Source organism: Topomyia yanbarensis, chromosome 3 (genome assembly GCF_030247195.1).
Source record: "Topomyia yanbarensis strain Yona2022 chromosome 3, ASM3024719v1, whole genome shotgun sequence".
Taxonomy (NCBI): Eukaryota; Metazoa; Arthropoda; class Insecta; order Diptera; family Culicidae; genus Topomyia; species Topomyia yanbarensis.
The window spans coordinates 376,766,536-376,782,036 of record NC_080672.1 but is presented as its reverse complement, the minus strand read 5'-3'; the positions used below and the strand labels follow the sequence as shown (position 1 = coordinate 376,782,036).

At 37.5% G+C, this 15,501-nt stretch overlaps 1 protein-coding gene across 3 annotated transcripts in view; it reads left to right on the top strand.

Annotated features, from left to right (window-relative positions):
- LOC131693311 (uncharacterized) overlaps nucleotides 1-15,501 on the top strand; it is a 903,090-nt gene that overhangs the window by 218,336 nt on the left and 669,253 nt on the right. The gene's annotated exons all lie outside the window — the stretch shown is intronic.

Below are 15,501 nucleotides of genomic sequence, written 5' to 3'. Positions count from 1 at the left end.
ATTTAAAAACATGTACGAAGTTATTGTTAGAAAAACTTTTTTAGCGATTTTTTCTCCATCATGCAATCACATTCAAAATGTTTCTTTTCTCTTTAGGTTTTTGTTCCCAAAATATAAAAAATTAAAAAAAATGGGTTTTTACGCAATTTGAATTTTTAACTTAAATTTTTGTTTTTTTGAAAAAACGACACAACATTTTTTTCAGTGTACTTTTTTGGATAGAAGTATTCATTCCCTGTAACTTGTTCTCAGACAGTTTTGCTGTATAAAACAGTAATCGAACAAAAAAAAATTGAAATTTATGCACGTAGAAACGTTTACGCCCTTTTGAAACATTAGACTTGTATCAAAATATTCCAATTGCCAGAGAATATCATGGAGAATCATACAGCGAACACACCTGCAAAGTTTCGTTCGAATCGACGATGGTCATATTTTGCGGTCGGCCGGTTTCTCATGGAATCCCTCTAAGTCAACATGGATTTGATTGGGCATCAGTGAGCTGAAACTATAAATCCAAACATTTTTGAACACATTTTATGAAGTTTTGCATCTTTTAGATACCATCCGATTTATATGGAAATTTCATGCGCGACCCCACTCTTCAACCTGTAACTCCGGAACCGGAAGTCGGAATTAAATGAAATTCAATAACAGCCTATGGGAGCGTTGTACCTTTCATTTGAGATTAAATGAAAAAATCGGTTCAGCCATCTCTGAGTATCCGATGTGCATATTTTTGGTCACATACATACATACACATACGCACAGACGTTTGCCTAACTCAACGAACTGGATCGAATGGTATATGAGACTCAGCCCTCCGGGTCTCGGTTAAAAAATCGGTTTCCAGAGTGATTGCATAGCCTTTCTATAGGAGAAAGGCAAAAATACAAAAATAAAGTTGTCTACCTTAAGTTATAGTTAAAAGAGTAAACCAGTTTGTCTTCACATCTCGCCCTGAGCAGAAGCAAAAAATCGTCCTGCGCAAGTGAAACAGTCAATTCTACCTAAAAATCAATCGGTGCCTATCACACAAGCAGTCCATATAACAATAGCCTATACCTACTGTGCGATTTAGTGATGAGTGGCGGTGCCCAGCAAAAAGCAACCCAGATACGGCCGAACTGTGTTGCTGTTGATTTTTCGAAATGACCCGTAAGACCAGCCATTCGGGAAGTGGAACAGTTATTAAAAGTGCAGATGGAACTCAATCTGGCTGAAGTGAAAACCCTACAAATGCATCATATCAAACATTGCGTGCTGATTTCGTTCAACAACATTAACCAAGCTGAGTCATTCGCCTCGCGAAACAACATGCAGCACACCGCCGAATGCGGCAATGTTAAATATAGCATTCCCGTATACATCGAGAACGGCGCTGTAGAAGTTCGTGTCCATGATTTGGCTACGCGTACCCCTGACGGCGCGATTAAAAATGCTTGCAAAAATACGGAGAAGTAGACTCCGTTACACATGAGACTTGGAGGAATTTTTTCCCGGGCATCCCTAACGGTGTTCGTGTGGTGAGAATGCGTGTGACCAAGCCAATTCCCTCATACATAACCGTCACAGCGTTAGGAAGTGACGATGTTCTCATTCATCAAACATCACTAGTCACGTACCCAGGGCAAATTCCTACGTGCCAGTACTGCACGAAGAAGCTGCACCTCGGAAAACCTTGCGTAGAAACTGTTAAGGAAAACTTAACCAATCCAACTGAAATCAGCCCAGAACCATCTTACGCTAAACCACTAACAGCTGCAAAACCAACATCTCCGGATCAAGCACCAACAACCAGTAACAACAACAACGAAACGAATGCCGAAAAATACGAACATACAATAACGAACAATAAGAGTAAGACACAAACTGGAACATCTGACCGCGAGCAGCAGGAAAGTAGTACGGATGAGGACATGGACATGAACGACAACGCGAAAGAAGACAAACGGATCGAACCTCAAATTGCAGTGGACAACACTGGAAATATTTCGCCCCCTAGAAAAAGGATCTCAATACGCAGCAGAAAGCTGCGCCTGAACGAGACCAAAAATTTTACATAGCAGTTTTTTTTATCTATTGTAAAAAAACAAACAATCGGCCTCGTCGAGCTACCGCATTTGGGCCTAAATAAATTTATTAATTATATAAAAAAGAGTAAACCAAGGTCAACGAAAAAAATGGGGACGCTACTTTGACCTGCCATATCTTAGCTGTTTTTTCACCGATTTCAATTTTTTCTTTATTTAGTAGGTATATTTTTTACAAAAGCCGTTATCAAAAAATAATGAAAAACAAATTTGTATATCCGAAGTAATTGTAGAAACAGGAATTGAAAGTCAGTACAGACAAAATGAGCTTTTCTATTCAAACAATGGTATCTCGGCCGTTTGTCAATCAATTTTAATTTTCCCAATAAATCTGCTCATTAAACCGATCTGCACGTACAGTCTACCGAACAAATCATTCTTTCGTTGCATTGAAATTCCTATAGCGTTATCTGGTTGCATAAATATTCAGTTCCAGAATATTGGTAGATTCAGGTGATGAATTGTGCTCAAAATAAACCGTGCCGAAATCGGATCCACACTGTATTTATTTTATTAAATTCATATATAAATGAAACAAAAATGAAAATCATATGAGGATAATGATTATTTCATGCAGTTTATTGTTTGAAAGCGACACAAAAGCGAAAGGAGTGAACCGGTTCGTCTATCTAAAGCCAGTGCCAACAAAAGTGATAATTTCCACAGCTTGCCATTATAATAAAGCTCATCATCATCATCATCATCACCATCCGCATAATTCCGTACTTTCGCATCAATTGCGCTAGCGCTCAGGCAGGGCGGCAGGTCAATAAGAAAAGCACATCGCTTTGCCAGAGCGACTCCACTCACGGTAGCAGCTATACAAACTTGAAAGTATGAATAGTGAATAAAAAAATTGCGCCCCGTAAAAAAAGGTGACAGACTCTACCGTCACCATCCGCCGCGGCGTCGCACACAACCTCTGTATGCAGACAGGCGCTCTCAAGTTACACAATTCCTACAAACCAAGCGGGGCTTGCAAATCAATCGTTTGCGCTACGATACGACCCATAATAATAGGTTGACTGATCAGACGGATGGGGGGTTTTAGGGAGGCTGTAATTGTGACCACATAATTGAGTGGAAAACTACACCCGAACCTGTGTCTGTTTACCTCTAAGATGAGTGACAGACAACTAGTGGTGACGAACTACGGTCCGTCTGGTGGCTAAACAACGAAAGTGAATTTTTCAACCTCGACCGCCCGTTCGCCCTTCTCGTCGAAAACGAGACAGTACGTACGTACATACTTACCTGATAGCAACCTCATTCCTCGGTCAGCTCCAAGATATGATCTTCATTGTGCAGTTCACCGGCCTTGCTCGCGCCGATGTGATGAAGTAATAAGAGTGTGTTGTTGCAGTGTAGTAAAAGTGAAAATCATACAAACCCGGGGTACCCGAGGCCCAAAGTTGTGCGTTTGTTGATTTTTTCTTTTCTCTCTCTCGCTCTCCCCGTGTAGCAAAAACATCGATCGGTGATCGGAGGCTGGTTTCATGTTTTTGGTGATTTCGATGAAGTGATCTCGGTGTTCAAGTGGCGAAAACCTGAAACGTACGCGCGTCGTACATCGAGTTACGCGCTTGAATTGCTGTTTGCCGATGTTGATACAGTTGCGAGGTGGTTTGTGGAAGAAAATGGAGGTAGTCTGAAGTGTTTCGGGTGCAGGCATACGAGTGAGATAAATATCTGATAATTATTCGTTTATAATTCATGCCTGAGTTGCCCAGTAGTAGCAAAAAAAAGAGTAAAGTCGAGTTACCGAAAAATTATCGCTTTTTTGGGACAAGTGCGCTATGAATATAAATAGCGAAGTTATTTTCATAAATTAAGTTGATTTCGCCTCTCGTACGAGAGTAAAGGAAAACAAAAGTTATACCACACAAAAGGCAGCTGTACGGAAGAGGAACCCCTGCTGCAGATTCCACCGGGGATCGATAAAAACCATAGTCAGCCTATCGAAACAGTGGGGCGGAATCCGACCCAGCGGAGTGTAAAGTTGGTTGATTGAAAAGGTGTGTATGCGGGAAAAAAACTGACTGGCTGGACTATCGGCCATCTGGCTGGTTGGTGGTGGAGTTTGCGGGAAGGACCGACGGGAACATGAATCAAGGTTTAATGATTGAACTCGACGTGCTCGGTTCTATTGTTATAAATTGGAATTTAATTTACCGGCAGGTTGCCTTTAAAATGTTCTTCCGAGATTCGGCGTACGGTTGTTATATCTTCAATCAGGGTTTAATTTTTAATCAAATCGAATACTAAAAAGGGTCCATATTGTTCTCTTTTTATCTGAATCAAAACGTCCAAGAAAATTGATAATATCTACTCTTTGCTAGCATAGGTCATCGGAATTTAGGTTGAAAGCTACACAAAGCAATTTTTGTTCCTTAGTCTTTGCGAAAATCAAAATTGATATCTGACAGTAAGCCATTTGCATCGGCCTAATTGTCGAAACGGTACAGGATCATTTTCTCGAAAGACTTTCGTACAATATTTAGGGTCCTGATGATGGAGGCAACAACTGGTGTCTAAAATAAACATGAATTAATTAAAAAGCAGTTTCAAGTACAAAATAGCATTTCAATCGGCCGATATGAGTTGTGCTCGGAGGTTCGGTTTTCGTGGTTTTGAAATGGCGGTCACTCTCATTTGTCTGCCGTCTTGGGAGACAATGTTACTTATAGCGAACTTATTAAATAAATTCAACAAATGCTTTTTTCTCGGAATTCGACAGATTTTTCAACAGAGGAGACGCCATGTAGTATATCTTTCGTGTCGGAATAGAGTTTATCTTGACATATTTTTAGCCAAATAAATTATCCACCAGTCGGACCCTCCCCTAGGATAATGGGTTTGACGGTATTGCAAACATCATCAAGCATATTTGTGCATCAATTTTAAAGAACCTGACAGAAAACTGCTTTGCATTACGCCTCGATAGTGGTGCATCGAAGAGACCGAGAGGGATTACGGGCTTTTTCATGTGCTGTGTTTTTTCATACTTTGCACCTGTCCAAACTAACGATCAATCATTAGTCTGTGCGCGCTGGCGTGGTTTGACTGCGGGTCGACGTCGTTTAACTTTTACTGTGGGCCGTGTTTTCAAACATTGTTCCACAGCAGTATTGGTGAACACGGCACGCAGTGCACTGCAGTGGGGTCATTGGGTGTCGATTTTTCGGTATACGTTCTCATCGTGCACAGGCTAATTAAAAAATGTAAAAGTAGGAGCTAGGGTTCGCAGTACCGACCCTTTTTGGCGAGAACCGGTACTACGGTACTGAAGCCCTCAGTACCAGTAGTACCGGTAAAGTACTGTGCTTATCAAAAAACATGTTTATTGTTTTTAAGGTTCAAGTTAACGATTCAATTTATGCAAAATACCTGCTGGAAAAATCATCGGCTTAGCTGAATTCCATGGTAAATGGGAACTCTAGTGTCCTTCTAGTATCTGAACCGTACATTGAACATTAAGCATCAGAGTCACGGTCCCGGCGATCATTCAAGAACACACACGAATATGTGAATGGCCATGAACGTTTTAGCAATTATAAACTCATAAAAGCGGTCGTAACCACGGACCTACAAACACATGTGTTCGAGTGATCATGAACCTGTCACGTCCAAAAGTCCGTATCCTCGGCCTTGGTAGCGTAGGTTCATGTCTTTATCTGAACCAATCAAAAAAATGACGCTCATATCCAACAATACGCGTCCCATGGTGACATGACTGGGAATTCTATTGATATGGAGAATTTCACTCTCTTCTAGCATTCAGTACGTTAACATGTAAACGCTTAAGACCTTCGCGATCATCCGCGTACATCAAAGCCCGCGGTCTCGCAAACATGAAAACACCCCGATGATTAAGTGAATGCTTTAGCACTAATAAACTTATAAACGCGGTGTCTAGCGAGGACCTACAAATGCCCATGCTCGTGCAGTAATACATCGGTCACGTCCGGAAAACTCTCCCTTCGGTCTTAGTAGCCTAGGTCCATGCCGTCAGTTGGACTAAAAACAAGATGACATCGAACACGATAACATTCAGACGCTCGAGCCTTTCACGATGATACACGTGATCGTGAAATCCCTACGCTCGCACATATCTGAACCGTATGATTTTGGTTTTTTATCTGTGAGTCTAAAATATTTTTCTTCAGATATTCTTCGCTTTATTCACACTGGTCCATATTGCTCCGATGTCTTTTTTAATCTCTCAATTGTGTCTGGTCTCTTCACTTCTTTTTCTTAAATTAATATTTAAATGAGAAAGAGCGAGATGTTCGTATGTACGTAGCATATAAATGAGTGCGTTTTTAAGAGAATTTGGCAGCCGAACAAATCGAACCGATTCCAGTTGTGGCCAAAGTGGTTGATATTATTTACACCATTTTTCATACAACAATCAAGAAAATGGAGAATTTTGGAACAAACGCAGCTGTTTTGGTCCTAGCTCTCCGATCTAGAGATAATGGTTGTCATTGGAGATTACCAGATACTTATTTTTACATTGAGAATTGCGCAAGGCAGCTACTTGGAACCGTTTATGTTTCTGCTTTACTTCAATGACGTGTATTTAATGCCAAAAACTCATCGCCGGTTTTCTGCAGACGATCTCAAAACATTTCGTCTCACCCACTCATTTCAGGATTATGCTCCAACAACAGCATGGGACCTTCGCTGATGCTGGTTTAGAAAGAATTGTGTCTGTGTAAATCCGTGTTCGGTGATCGAATTCCCACGAAAGACTTTTTGAAAAGCTTTGCCTGCCAGACTCCCAGAACTTTTTTTACTGCCAAAAAACTTGGGCGAAGGCACAAGGTCGACTGTCCTGGGTTTTTACTCGCGTGATATGGTCACCCTACTTTAAGCGGTGTTTTAGTGGGTAACATTTCCCGTATGGTCTGCAATTGTAGTGAGTGATTCTGACGGGAAGCCCTTCCTACTGCTCCAGTAGGAAAACTGTCGTCGGTATCGTTTCGGTTGCGCATACGTTCGGCAGTGCCCCAAAGAGTCGATGTTTCTCTCCTTAATCTATTGTCGAACCGACGCCAATAGTCGCATTTATTGGTTTTGTCGAGTTCTTCATTTTCGTTTCCAATATCGCATACTTCCTGAAGTTGTCAAATATTTTAACCTTCTGGAAGTCGTTATACAAAGAAGTCTAATCTGCGCTTACAAGTCTGAGTACTCTTAGTCCCAAATCATTTTCCGTTTTATCTTCAGAACAACTTCAGTGCGGGAAGGAGCTTCGTTATATCCAAGACTAGGAGTTAATTGCTTCAGCTTTGTTGTAGCACTTCCTCGATATGTTATATTTGGGGGCATCTTAACAGAAACAAGGAATCTCAGGTTAGCAAATATTCCCCCACCTATAGCTTTTAGGAACAGTAAAAGAGGTTCTCTTCTGAAGATCATCAGAGTCACACACTAACCCTGACCCAAGAGAGTCTAAGAATTTATTATGTAGTCGGTTGTGTAATATTTCTGCAAGAGTTCTAAGAGTGTCCCCGAATAGACTACTTCAATTTCCCCTCGCATTTTTGTACGTGTGATATGTGTAAAATGCTGTTGTAAACTTTCAGATCAGTAGGTACACTTTTCAGCATTCCCGTTATATTCCTTTAGTACACCGGGCCTTATTGCTGGTGGCTGCAGCCTTTTAGAATAGGTGGTAATTGAGAAAAGCAAACGTGACGAAAGTCATCAGATACTAGTCTGAATGAACATACTATTTTGTTCCGTTCATTATAGCTGTTTCTAAATGTTATTGCTTGCAATTCAAAATCTTTACTAACTAAAGCAGGGGATCTTTGAAACAGGCAACCTTCTGCACTTTAGCAGATTCACGCATATTAACCTTTTTTTATTTACGTGACTTTAAAGAAAATGTCATTCGTCATGTCGCATATTATCCTCATATCGGTCACTACGCCGTTTATCTCAACTCTGTGGACGGGTACGTAGACACGGTACTTCTTCGTCTGGATCTTCCCTCCAGCAATGCTATGCGATTGCTTTAGACTGGAAACAGCCCTGCGCTTATCTTGGCGCACTTTTGAAACTTCGCTCCTTCGCAATCTTAAGAATACTCCGAGTCTTGTATTTTGCTTTGACCGGAGCAAGATTTATGCATAGACATAGAATCCGCAAACAAAATAGAAACGCTTTGAGTACGAATTGGGAAATAGGAATCACGGGATATAAGAATGGTTGTTTATCGCTTTTTCTCCAATCCACACTACCCGACCAGAAGGAAATAACACAATTATAACTCATGCTGTTATTTTGTTACGAGAAATTTCCTATCAAATTTTGTTATAAAGTAGAATCCGTTAGGTGTTAAAATAACAAAAATTCTAACAAAAAATTCTCTACTGATATCAAATTTATAACAAACGTTGATAGCAAAATAACACGATCATAACAACTTGAGATAGCTTAAATGATCCCAACATAGCTTGTATTACTTATTGTATAATATCAACGATTTTAGCGTGCACGTCTAAAAATAGAATACGAGAAAAATAAAGCATACATTAGGGCGCTTTTTGCTTTGGAGCAAAAAGCTTCATGCAGCAAAAGCTTTTATAGCGTTGCCAAATGATTGCATACCTGTTGGCTGATTGTTATTGTGAATATATGACACGCAGATTATTATTTGTCGATATTGCCGCTTTGAACCTGGGTATTCTGAGTTTGATGGGGAAGTTTCCTGCATGAACCAACGACGTTGTTTTCGACTGATGTTTAATGTTAGCATAATATTCCACGCATCCGTCAAGGGCAAAACGATTATAGATGCAGAAGACGTTTCCAGAACGCACACATTGAACTTTGCCCAAGCCAACGTGCTGTTTGTTTTCCTGGTGTCATACGCTTTGTTTTTATTTAGATTTACTCACCAATACAGCTGTCTATATGACGATAGACTGAATAGCTTTATAATATCTTTTCTGATTAGGAAAGAGGGGCTATTGTTAGATTTTAAATAGTGCGCTTTGGCGCTTCTCTTGTACGTTAACGTGTTTTACGTGGTTTTTAGAAACAATGTCGATGCGACATGGTAACATTGAGCGGATATTTTACGGCGAATACGACAAATCTTATCCAGGATTCCTTGTAAATTCAAAGCAAAATATGAGTTTTAAGGTTTCATTATTTTGTCTCTTTTTGGCATTTTTGATGTGGGAAAGACCAGTACAATTATCTCGCACCTAATAAATTGCTAGAAATGCAAAATCTTTCACATAAGTTATATCTATCAACTGCGAATATAACAGATGTATGAGAAAATTCGAGAAATTGTTGATGTTTCCTTGATGGGACGGATTCTTGAATATTTCATGTTTTTTCTGTTACACATTTTTTTTCCAAATTTGATTAAATTTTAAGGAGGAAATTAACAATATTTTTGCATTAAAGTTTTTAGATATTTCAAGGATTATCTAAAACGCATTCAAATCACTTGTCAGTTCAACCATTAAATATCAAATTTATCTTACGGGGCATGAAGAGTTATAATACTCAAGTAAACTCAAACACTTTTTATGCGGAGGATAAAATAAAAAAGTCGCAGTAGTTTAAAAATTCAAAAAACGCCCAACCTAGAAACCCACAAACTGGATAAGGTTTGAGTGTTCATAAAAACCCGCATAAATTGGAGAAATCGCACTGAAAGTCTTATCAACATCCTCAAAATACGCTACGAAAATTTTGGAGATCAGAATAATATATATTTGGAGATCAGTATATATCAAATAGTTTTTGTAACCTGAAAATTCGTTTTCGCAATTTGCAGTTTAGATTAGAGGAAAATTAATTATATACTCATTTGACTAAGCCATAAAAACTAGTTTTAAAATGCTTTTTGATTTCAATTCGCGTTTCTTCATTTCATGTGGACTGTTTCATACTACCTCCTACTCGACGTAATGTGTCAGACGAGTGTCTCAGAAAATAGGCAAGTGTCATCTCTTAATCCAACTGCAACCAAGTAAGTTAATCAAACACCTCACTGACAAGTTCTCCGACCACTTGCATATAAAACATGTCTATACTCAAAACGCGGAATTTTGAAAATCCAAATAAAAAAAATCAAAAACTTCGAAAATTCGCTTTAAAAAGTTGAATTTCGACGCATAAAAAGAGACTTCAGTGTATAAGCAAATAGACTGTCATTTGTGTAACCGTTATGATTGTGAAAGAATATATAACTTACTGTAACATCATCGTTGTATGCGTACATTAATATCATATTATTAATCCAATGATAGCACCAGAATCTTGATATAAGTTTTCTTGCATTCCTGCTCGGTATATCATAAAGATAACACAGAGAGTAATAAATATCTACATGAGATATAAATTTGATAGCTTTCTGTTATGATGTTCTGATCGGGTAGGCACTAAAAATTGTTTGTAATCAGGACCCTCAGAAGCGACATGCAGCTTGTATGCGATGTATTACAATGGGATCATAAATTCGAAATGAGAGCGAAATCACACACGGCAAAGATAGTGATTATCATGTCTTTGGATAACTGTAGGACTTTAAGTGCAGATAGAACCGCACGTTTAGCTATGTATGCGTGATGCTTTGGAGAATGTATTTACAATTTCGTCAGCTACGAACTGGAAACTATCTTTTGCAGCCATTTCTATAGGGACATATTTTACCCCCTGATCCCCATTCACCAATCAACCATCACGTATTCTTTTATTTCGTGGACTTGTTGACTTTTCTAGGTGAAAATGAAAACAGCAATTTTTACCATTATTACATGTGGCGTTTCGGCTTACTGTTCTTCAGCCATCGACGAACGCATAATCTGATATAACGCATTCTCCATTCACTCGTACTCTCGTTCACTCTTCACCGCTAGGCGGGCGATCACTCCTCGACTGTCGGAGTTCCTCGCTATTCCAACATCATGTATTCTTCCTGGGACGTCATCGTATCCCAGGGATAGCATAAGGGTTTGTGCATTGATCCGGAGTCTCAAGGGTTGCAGGTTCGAATCGTGCCTCTGAGCGAATTTTTTTTTCGCGTAATTGCTTTCGTTTACCTCACCATTTCGATCTATTTTTCCCGTTGGGTAACACCAGAAAAGTCCCAAAATTCCAAACCAAAGATCTGAAGATCCTAAGATGCAACTGTTTAAAGATCTAATAATCCAAAAATCCACCAAAAATATGAAACGCTACAGATTTAAAAATCTATACAAGTTTTAAAGACCAAAGATTCAAAAAACCAACGCTCAGAAAATTCAAACCAATGATCCAAAAATTCGAGAGATTCTATGGTCGACCAAGAGATTTATTGATTAAAAAATCCAAAGATCCAAAAATAACTAATCGAATATTTCAGCGATCTGAATGGTCCCAATGAATCAAGTGATCGAAACATAAAAAGGTTATGAAACTCCTGGATGCAAATTTGAATTCCCAGAATCACAGATGCAAATTTAAAAAATTATTCAACCCATTATTCCGAAAAGCAGAAATATTAAATGGTCTAATGATTCAAAGGTTCAAATATCCAATGACCTAAACTGCCGTTATACGCATAATTGTCCCATGTATATAGGGAATCCCAGAAAACATGGCACAAATATGCGTATTACGGCAGTAAAAATCTAATAATGCAATAGTCGCAAAGATCCAGAAATCCGGAGCTTATTCTTCCCTTCTTTGGTGATTATTAGAGGTCCAAACTCCAAGACCCTCAGAAAAATCTGAATCTCCAAAATTCAAAGATCATTGGATTTTTCGGTCTAAAAATTAGAAGATTTAAAGACCGAAAAATCCAATGATCTTTAAACTTTGGAGATGCAAAAATCAAAAGATGGAAACATTCATAATTAAAGTAAATGATCAAAAGAGCGATATCTAATTCAAAGATACATAAATTCAAAAAGCCAATCCAATGTTCCACAAAACTAGGGATTCAAATCTTTAGATATCCTAATGATCCAATAATCGGAATATCAGTTATTTAAAAATGCACCGGTCCAAAGATACAAAAATGCAATATAATCGGGAAGATCCTATTATCTAAAGATCCAAACATACAAATATAGAATGATGTAAAGATCTGAAGAACCAAAAATCTAAAAATTTAAAACCCCAGTGATCCAATAATTCAAAAAGCCACAGAATAAAAAATCCAGAGATTAGAAGATCCAAACTTTCAAAGATCCAAAGATGCACAGATACAAAGATGCAAAGATCCAGAGATCCATAGATCGAAAATCTCAAAGATTCAAAAATCAATAAATTCAGAGATCGAAACGTTGAAATTTCCAAACGTTGAAAGATCAAAAGATTCAATGGTCGAAAAATGCACAGATCCGCAGATCGAGAGATCTAAAAATTCAATCTTAATACTTAACCAACAAACGATTCAAAACTTCAAAGAGCTAAAGATTGAAAAATCCACAGATCCGAAGATCCAAAGATTCAAAGTGTCAAAAATCTTAAGATCCAAAAAATCGAAAATTCACCGATACGAAGATTTAAAGATTCAAAGATCCAGAGATCGAAAAACATCCAAACATTCAATTATCCATAGCTTCAAAAATCCAAAGATTCAAAGATCTAAAGATCCGAAGATACAAAGGTCCAAAGATAGAAAGAGACAAAAATCCAAAGAACCAAAAATCCAAAGATAAAAAAATCCAAAGATTTAAAAATCCAAAGTACCAGAAATCCAAAGATGAAAAAATCCAAAGATTTAAAGATCTAAACACGGAAAGAAACAAAAATCCAAAAATCCATAGATCCGAAAATACAAAGATCCAAAGATAGAAAGATACAAGGATCCAAAAATTCAAAGATCCAAAGATCCGAAGACTCAAAGATCCAAAGATTCAATTATCCAAAGATTCAGAGATCCAGAGATCCAAAGAACCAAAAAACCAAAGATTCAAAGATCTTTAGAACCAAAAATCCAAAGATCCGAAGATCAAAAAATTTAAAGATCCAAAGACAAAAAGAAACAATGATCCAAAAATCCCAAGATGCAAGGATCCGAAAATACAAAGATCCAAAGATAGAAAGATACAAGGACCCAAAAATTCAAAGATCCAAAAATCCGATGATCCAAAGATCCACAGACAGAAATAAACAAAGATCCGAAGATCCAAAATCCAAAGAAAAATGGAAACAAAGATCCAAAAATCCAAATATCCAAAAATCCAAAGATCCGAAAATACAAAGATCCAAAGATAGAAAGATACAAGGATCCAAAAATTCAAAGATCCAAAAATCCGATGATCCAAAGATCCAAAGACAGAAAGAAACAAAGATCCACAAATCTAAAGATCCAAAGATTCAAAGACAGAAAGAAAAAAAGATCCAAAAATCCAATGATCCGAAAATACAAAGATCCAAAGATAGAAATATACACAAATCCAAAAATCCGATGGTACAAAAATCCAGAGATCCAAAGATATAGAGAATAAAGAGTCAAAAATCATTAGATGCAATGATCCACAGGTTGAAATATCCAATCATTCAAAGATCCAAAGATTTAAAGATCCAAAAATTCACAAATCTAAAGTTCTAAAGATTCACAGATTGACAGATTCAAACATCGAAAAATTCAAAGAGCCAAAGATTAAAAAAATCCACAGAACCGAAGATTCAACGATCTAAAAATCGAAAAATCCAAACATCCAAGCGGTCATACACTAATTACGTAAAGCTTTTTTGGAACGTATCAACTTCCACCCCACCCCTAGATAAGATGGCAATAAATAACTGTAACCATCTGCAGTAATTTTATTTGCGTCCCAATCTCGCCTAGTGCAAATTTCAGAATAACTGTTGAGAGACATTCCGAAATTCCGATTTTGTCCACATATTCTGCTTCGATATATTCCACTTCCTTTAAATCTAGTGCCCTGTAATGTAAAATTCAATAGAATTTATTAGCTCATCTGGCTGATAAGTGCATATATGCTGAGATGTAACTGTGACGCTTATCGTACGCGTAGCTCCGACATGGACAACTACGAATTTTCTTGAGATAAAATACAGAACATTGTCCAAATATTTTGCGAGTTTAAAGCGAAAGTTTGATAAGAAGAATGTTGGCCTAACAACGCGAAAGCTATCAACACTCCATAACGCGTTGGACGCATTGTGACTCGAGGTCCCAAACAGAATAATGTATCACAAAGAGTCAAGAAAATTCTGCTCCAAAAATTCCAAATTTTGATCCAAAAATTCATAGATCCGAAGACCTAAGGAACCGTAAGATCTAAAGATCCAACGAGCTAAAGATCCAAAGCTCAAAAGTTCCATAAATCCTAAGACTCAAAGATCAAGTGATCAAAAATTTGCTGAAGCGTCAAAGATCTAAAGATTCATAATCCCAGCGATCCCTAGATTCAAATAGCTAACCATTGAAAATTCAAAGATCTACAGATTGAAAGTGCCAAAGATTTTAAGATACAAAAATTCAAAGATCCAAAAAATCACCGACCTGAAGATTCAAAGATCAAAAGACATCCAAAGACCCACAGGTGGAAATATCCAAACATCCAAATATTGAAAGATCCAAACATTCACGGATCCGATAATCCAAAGATCTAAAGATCCATTGAACTAAAAATCCAAAGATCTATAGATTCATAAGCCGAAAGATTCAAACTTTCAAAGATCTAAAGATTCAAACAACCTAAGAATCTTTAAGTCTAAAAATCGTAGATCCAAGGACCCAAAAATCCACAGGTCCGAAAATGCTTAGATCCTCAGCTTGAAAGATCCAAACATCCAATTATTCAAAGATGAAAAATTCCATAGATCCGTAGAGCCAAAGTTCTAAGGAATCATAAGATCCAAAGATCCATTGATCTAATGATCAAAAGCTCCAAAAATTCAAACATCTAAAGATTCAATGGTCAAAGATAAAAAAATTACATATCCAAAGATCCAAGGATATAAAGATCGAAAGATCTAACTATGCAAAAATCTAAATATTCAAAGATTTAAATATCCAAGGACTTGAAGAGCCAAAGATCAAAAGATCCAAAGATTCAAAAAAAAATAAACTTCCACCTTCCCAAAGATTTAAGATCCATAATTCGAATAAATGATCAAAGGGCACATAAATTGAAAAAAAAAAACGTTCATGGATCGAAAGATTAAGACATCTGGAGATATAAAATAATCTAAAGATCCGCTGATTTAACCATCAAAAAACTAATTGAACAATTAAAAACCATATCGGAAACATTCTGAATGCGAAACAAACCCCAAATTATTTGCTCTAACTAGTTATTCTTAAAGAACAACAAAAATTTTAGTCCATTTAAACATGTTCAAAATGCTCTAAAGACGGTCCCTTGCCATCTTCCCTAATTCTCTTTAGACTCCTGACAACACAATTGTTTTA